Genomic DNA, 6,466 nt, shown 5'->3' on the forward strand with positions numbered 1-6,466 from the left:
GGTGCGTGTGCCCACCCCTCCCTGTGTCATTGAGGGATTCGCCGTGGTCATTAATGCGATGTACCCCCCCCCCCCCCGCTCCTCTCCTCAATGCACTCGTATGGCCGGCCGTAATCATGTCCCGCCTCGCAATATTTTGTTGAGATTTATTTACCGCGGAAGGGGGAGGTGGAATGGGGAGCCGCGCCGAGGTGGCGGGGAGGACGGCGACTGCGTCGATGGAGACAAAGTCTTAACCATAACGGAGGTTGCATTTTTGGAACGCATGGTCAGTTTTTAAAGATATAATTTCTCTGTCGCCTTTTTGTGCCATAATTTTTATGATTACCGAGTGCTGTGATACATATTTCGGTGGTAATAATGGTAATGTTGTGGCTTCCCGTTGTTGGTTGTGAAAATGATGGTGATCATTTTAATTAGGTTATGATTGTGCCGGATACAATAATGATTCCGATGCAGGTTGTTGGCGGCCGAAGCAGGTGGCTCGGGATCACTTTTGTCTCGGAGCCGCCGCTGATGCTGGGCCGCGCGGATGCTGCTGGTGCGCTGCACTGGCTGCAGCCGGAGCGGAAAGAAGTGCCAGATTGGCATCTCATCAGGAATCTGTTACGCACTTGGCGCGCCACGCTGCGCCACTCCACGGCGCGGCGGCGATGTGAGCAACAGTAACAGAGCGCACGCTGCGCACGCCCTTCCCTCCCCGAGGGTGGACGCGGAGGGAGGGAGGGGTGGGTGAAGGTTACAACCGTGACACGGCGACCCGAGGGAGGAGAGGAGGAGCGGGCGCGGAGCGGGCAGCGGGGTGGTATCATGAATATTATTTAAAACGTCTCTATCGAAGGCACAGCAGTGCAGCGGCAGTCAGCTGGCGCGATGGACAAGGATATCAAAGTTTTGTACGGCCCACCCCACCGAATTTTATTTTTTATCATTTTCCTTCTGCATATGCGGCGCTCGCTGTCGTATGGGGCGGCATTGGCAAACCTTTTTTGCCACCTTTTTGCGGTTTTGCGTCCTTCTGGTCGGTTCCAATTTCCTCTATCTGAAACGCGTTTTGGGGGGTTAAACCAGGATAAAGTTAATAAAACAAAGGCGGTTTTCAAAAATTAATATTACCTACTCTTAGTAACATGATGTATGTTGGGCATCTATGGTCAATGGTGCTGCTTACAGTACGGTTATTTCGCTAGAGGAAAAAGAAACTGCGGAGAAGAACAACCTTCCGAAAGACATCGCGGACGCTCCAGAACCCTTCCGGTCCGCGGGTCACGGGTCGTCGCCGGTGAGCAGTCGCGCGAGCCAACCGAGCGGAAGGATAGGATGTTGGCACTGCCCCGCAAATGGACTGGCAAAAACATTTCCCAGTTTCTGGACAAAAAAAAAAACTTGGAAGAAAGGGTGCATGCGTGGACACGGGATTTCGCGCACAGATTGGCGACCCGCGACCCATGACAAAAAGTAAAGATGAAAAAAAAGTAAAAATGGGTACGTTAAGGGGTTGGAAAAATAATGAAAGATGTCGAAGGAAAAAAAACGGGAGCTAGGGAAAAGGGAGAATGTTAGCGGACAAGACTAAGAGGGAAAAGGGGGGTGGGAGTTGTTGGTGACACGGGCCCGCCGGAGCGTGAGGCATTGCGCAAGGAGGTGCGAGGAGCACAAATTGCTGCGCCCCAGCCGCCCGGCCCTCGGCGGCGTATTATTCGCAATCACCATTTGCCTGCCCGACTTTTCCCGCACAGCGGAAAAAGGGTCATTTCCCTCCGCTCAACACCGCCGTTTTTAACTTCTTTTTTTGGTGGTCACAAAAATGGGGGAGGAGGGGAAAATAACAATTCTATGGCTTGGTTCATCGAGTATTTTGCGCGTTGAAAAATGTCAACTACCCATTTGAGATCATTTTTGTGCGCCACCCACAATGGTCAGAAGTGCTTCACCGTCCCGACTCGAGAAGTATTTGTAATATACTCTGAAATATTATTCATCACAAACCACAAGTCCCTCCACGGTCCCATCAGGAGAATGTTGTCTTTTTTACGTGCCATGCCCTGTGCATGCCCCTCATATCACGACCCCTTAATGACCGAAGAGTCATAAATTTTGAGACCAGCTGAACAGGTCTATTATTGTCCTTAAAATGAAGACATGCAGTCATTGAAACTTGAATAACCGGCCAGGGCGTGGCAGAGCGGGGCGGGATGGTGTGGGGTGGCGGCTGCTGTCTCCGGGGACGCGTTTGGCCTGCGGCTGTGTCGTGAGTGATACGATGTTGATCTGCGCGGCATAAGGACTGGATGGGATTACAGTGTACAAACCAAAATGGTAGTGATGGTTCACCCTCGCCGCGCCGCGCCCCGCCTCGTATGTCACTCGATAGCTGTCAGCCGGTCGACGTACGCGCGCCAGTTCCATTGATACGTTCTTGGGGGTGTTTGCTGATTTTTAGATTCTGCCGTGTTTCGGTGCACGCTCTGGTTTGCCTTCTCACTGGGGCCATGGCTTCTTATGGGCAAACGGAAGGCAAAGCCACCCTCACCGGCACGTGCACCGAAACCGACCGAAACACGCGCGGTGTGGCGAAAGTTCTCTCTTCTTTTCTTAAAATGTTGTGCCTTATCTATAACAAATAGAATGGAAAAGAAGCAAATATAAATTTTATTTTAGAATACGGTCAGCAGGGTGATAAATGCACATAAATGTTATCGTTAGTGGTGTACACAAAAATACAAAAAATACAAAACAAATTACAAATGTACTCTACAGTACACAGAAATACACACGTGTTGACCCCGTGGACCCCCTTGTGTTTTTACCGAAGTAACAGGCATTTTTTGTCATCCAGGTTAAGGGTGTTGATTTGTTAGTGCCGTCACTGCTCTACTAAATACCTGAAAAACTAATGCTTTCCAGAATTGCAATGTATTTAGATCCTTTCGAACACCGACACCGAAGCATTTATTTTGCAATTGCAAAGCGTTGCCTTGCAGCATGGAAAGATGGCCTTACTTCGCAATTGCAAAGCATCGCTTTGTAGTTGCAAAGCAAATGCCTCTGTAATCGCAAAAGGATCGTAATCCTTCGCAATTCTGCAAAGCAGCATTGCTTTGTAGGAGTCTAACAGTGTGGTCACGGCGCGTCGCGGCGCCAGGACGGCTGATCTGATCCACCGACGTCCCGTCCCGTCCGCCCCGCCAACGTCACGCGATGCAATGATGAGCGAGTAATAAGCGAGGAGGGTATCGCCGTGTCCAATCGCACGCCAACACGCTACTGCCACACGACTACACCGCATACAATATCCCAAGGAAAACGCCAACATTTTTGCAAACTTCCTGACGAAGCAGTCCAAAACAAAACTAATTGTCCAAAGTAAACAAGTAAATCAGTTCCTTCTCTTTGTTGCAACCGGTTTTCAGCGTTTTCTATTTCCAGTGTGTTTTTTCTCTTTTTCAACGCCATGGTTTTGGGCAGGGCTTAACCCTCTCATCCCCTTGGTAAAGGGCCCATCGTAAAGGGGAGTTGTTGGGAGCAGCATGTGATTGGGCCTCAGTGGTCAGTGTAGCCTCTGTCTGGTCTGTGTGGTGCGTGCGAGTGTATGCGAGCGTGTGTGAATCTGTGTGTGTGAGAGAGAGAGGGAGAGGGAGAGAGAGAAAGGGGGCGAATGGGGGTGGGGGTGGAGGGAGAAGAAAACGGGTGAGGGGGTTGGTAATGTCCGAGGCCGCGCTGCCCCGCCCAGCAATTGCGGCCCAAAATATCAGGCATAAGTCAAATAAATAAAATCACGCACCCCAACAGCACCAACCCCTTGCTTTCTCTCTTCTCCACTCCCCACGCCGTTTGCTACTTTTTTTTCCTGTCCCTTTCCTCTCTTTATGCCCCCCTCCCTCTTCCTCCTCGCCCTACCCTGCCGCTTCTCTATCGCCCCTCTCCTCCTGTCTTTCGTGGGTATGAGAGAATTAGGGGGAATGGCAGAGTGAGAGAGAGAGAGAGAGAGAGAGAGAGAGAGAGAGAGAGAGAGAGAGAAAGAGTGGGCGGGGGGCGGGGGAGAAAGTAAAAGGGGCCGGGTTATAAAATGTAAAAAATGAAAAGTGTTTTAACCAAATTTGAAGCTCCTGACTCCTGAGTGTTCGCCTTTGGCGGCCTATGTGGCTGCGCGGGGCGGGCCCCACCTCCCGGAGGTGTGTGGCGGGCTGCCTAACCTAATAGCGCGCTGATAATGGCGCCCTCCCGTGTGTGATTAGCAGCTGGTTATGTAGCGCGATGCTATCTTCACGGCAGATGGCCCGCCCCCTGTCTGCTCGCTCGCTCTCTCTCTCTCTCTCTCTCTCTCTCTCTCTCTCTCTCTCTCTCTCCACCCCCCTTCAATCCGCCTTCCTCTCGCGCCCTTTAATCAAGGATCAGCTGGCAGTACGGCACGGCGCAGCTCAGATCGTGTCACTGATCCTTATCGCGTGCCCCATCGCTGGGGGCACGGCTGCCTCGTGGTGTATGTGTGTGTGTGTGCGCGCGCGCGCGCGCGCGTGCGTGCGTGCGTGCGCGCGCGCTTGCCTAATCAGGTACCGTTTGCGTGACGCATGTCCGGTGTGCTTTATGTGTGACAGTTTTGTTTTACAAGGCCATTTATGCTCATTTCTTTTTTAAAAAGGTACATGTATAATTGTCAACAAAATTCTTTTAACCGAGCTTACCCGCGTACAGCCCCAAAGAAATTGTATAACGGCTCTAAAAGTGAGGGTGTAAATAGGCTATGCTTGCCGTTGCATGCCGTTGGGCGGTAGGGCAGCTTGTATACAATACGGCAGTTTGGTTATAGTGCAACGGGGTGCCGCTTGCTACGCAATAATTTTTGCGAAATAACACCAACTAACACACGCACACACACAACAACAATACCAACAACAAATATTGTATAATCTGGGTAAAGTGCAAGCTTCGCCAATCCTCGCCTCATCCCGCTTCCCGCTCACCACTACCACGCCCCCACTACGCTCCGCCACGCCTCGCCACGCCTCCTCACCCAAAGGGCTTGGTCATTGATTTGGCAGCCCCATTATTTACCCTGGCTCGCCTTTTCATGTTGTTGTTTTGTGCGTCCTGCCGGTGTCCTGCTGGTGTCCTGGCGGTGTCCTGCTGGCCTCATGCTGGCTGGCGGTGGGCGTGTATGTTTACTCTACGATGACCGCCTGTTGAGTAAAGATGAACTGTACTGTACAGATCATTTTTAGGGTAAAATTTTACAATTTACGTTTTTTCAAAGTTTGGGAAAACGACAAATTTGCACTGTACAACTTCAACTTTCTTTCGTTTACCAGTCAAGATCAATTACAACTGTTCGCTTATATATAGATTCAGCCAGAAGGGAACCAACTAGTTACGTACTTACGCGAAAAAAATATTCGGCTTGTTTATCGGTTCGAAACTGTCCCTTTCAATGCTTTTGCGTTGAACACTCTTCCACTCTGCCTCTAGTTATCTCGGTTCGGACGAGGGGAAGGGGATATATATGGCCCCTTAATGTTATTGGGAAACATGGCAATTTGTGGATTTGTGGAGGATATTTGCAAGTTATTTTGCGGAACACTTATACTGTCTGCTTATAAGCGGGAAGTGCGCTTGGGGATGTGGTGAGGGTGGGGTGAGAGGAGGGGATCGTCCTGTATCACTGTGTCTGCCGCCTATCGCCTATCGCCGTGCGGGATCAGTAGCAGTTGTTGTACTGGGTGTGGTCCTTCTGCTGTTCCCCTACTGTCCCCGTGGGTCACATGCCCTCCTACAGCGCTAGGGTGGACCTCTTGAGCCTTGAAACCATATATATCTAACAATGTAATCGTATCGTCAGTCACCTTTCATTATAATTCATTTGAAAACTCGAAACAAGATTACTTGTTGAGTATAGATTATTTTGAACAACTTTACAGTATGTAGTTTTATTACAGCGGAGGAGTCCATGGCTGGTATCATTCCTATTTCCTTCTCTTTGATTAACTTTTCTCCCCTCTGCTCTTGGAAGTGGGTCAGATTTGAGCAAATTTGCGATGTGGAGTGGATTAATTCAACCAGCTGGCTGACGTTTTGTGAACTCCGGGCTGCCTCGAGGGCTGCTGCGCTGGGTACGTAGCGGGCCTTTTCATTTTCAGAGAGGGAAGGACACAGAGTGGGAGAATGTGTGTGTGTGTTGGTGAGAGAGAGAGTATGAGTGAGAGAGTGTATGAGTGAGAGAGACGTACACGTACGCATGTGTTTGTGTAGGTGTGAGTGTGTGCGAGGGAGTGTCTCCAAAGGGGTGTAGTGGGAGGGAGGAGGGGGTCACCATGAGGGGGTGAGTGGCTTCACTTTGTGTCGATAGAGGCCTCCTACATAACAGATGGCCCCTGTGACACCCGCTACCGCGTCAATCCCCTCTCTCTCCCCTTCCCCCTCTCGCCCCTCTCTCGCGCCCTACCCCTGCCCCTATTTCTCCTTCTCCCCC

General features: G+C 50.7%; 1 protein-coding gene and 1 long non-coding RNA gene across 4 annotated transcripts in view; one reads left to right on the forward strand and one right to left on the reverse strand.

Annotated features, from left to right (window-relative positions):
- The window catches only part of LOC113204994 (insulin gene enhancer protein ISL-1), a 127,454-nt gene that overhangs the window by 18,864 nt on the left and 102,124 nt on the right, over nt 1–6,466 (forward strand). The gene's annotated exons all lie outside the window — the stretch shown is intronic.
- LOC127748970 (uncharacterized) lies at nt 964–3,208 on the reverse strand. Its single transcript, XR_008010886.1, has 3 exons — nt 3,117–3,208; nt 2,313–2,614; nt 964–1,368 (listed from the first exon to the last, which is right to left on the reverse strand). It is a non-coding gene; the product is annotated as an uncharacterized LOC127748970 (long non-coding RNA).

Source organism: Frankliniella occidentalis, unplaced genomic scaffold, assembly GCF_000697945.3.
Source record: "Frankliniella occidentalis isolate FOCC.00 unplaced genomic scaffold, Focc_3.1 Scaffold23, whole genome shotgun sequence".
NCBI classification, from domain to species: Eukaryota; Metazoa; Arthropoda; class Insecta; order Thysanoptera; family Thripidae; genus Frankliniella; species Frankliniella occidentalis.